The following is a 625-nucleotide window of genomic DNA, read 5'->3' on the forward strand; positions in this document are numbered from 1 at the left end:
AATGTATTAGTATAGCGATCAGGAATAGAAAAAGGCTTTTACGTTTTGAGCCTACGCTCTTTGACAGAAATATACACAGAAAAAAACAAGGAGAGAAAAAAATGCGTGTAGGAATACATATATATGTACATTTATATATGTGTATGATACATATATATATGTATCATATATATGCTACATATATAATGTATCATATATGACTGGGGCCTGATGAAGCCTTCCGGCTTCACAGACCCCCAGTTGAACCGTCCAACTCATGCTAGCATGGAAAACGGACGCTAAATGATGATGATGATGATGATATAGGTGCAGAAGTGGCTGTGTGGTAAGTAGCTTGCAAGTAGCTTGGGCAAGTGTCTTCTGCTATAGCCCCGGGCTGACCAATGCCTTGTGAGTGGATTTGGTAGACGGAAACTGAAAGAAGCCTGTCGTATATATATATGTGTGTGTGTTTGTGTGTCTGTGTTTGTCCCCCTAGCATTGCTTGACAACCGATGCTGGTGTGTTTACGTCCCCGTCACTTAGCAGTTCGGCAAAAGAGATGGAAGTCTGCAGGTGCAGAAGTGATACCATGTTGTGTTTGGGGAAAAACTCCTGAGTAGGGAGAACTCAGTGACAGGGTGCA

The sequence above is a fragment of the Octopus sinensis genome, linkage group LG1, assembly GCF_006345805.1.
Source record: "Octopus sinensis linkage group LG1, ASM634580v1, whole genome shotgun sequence".
NCBI lineage: Eukaryota > Metazoa > Mollusca > Cephalopoda > Octopoda > Octopodidae > Octopus > Octopus sinensis.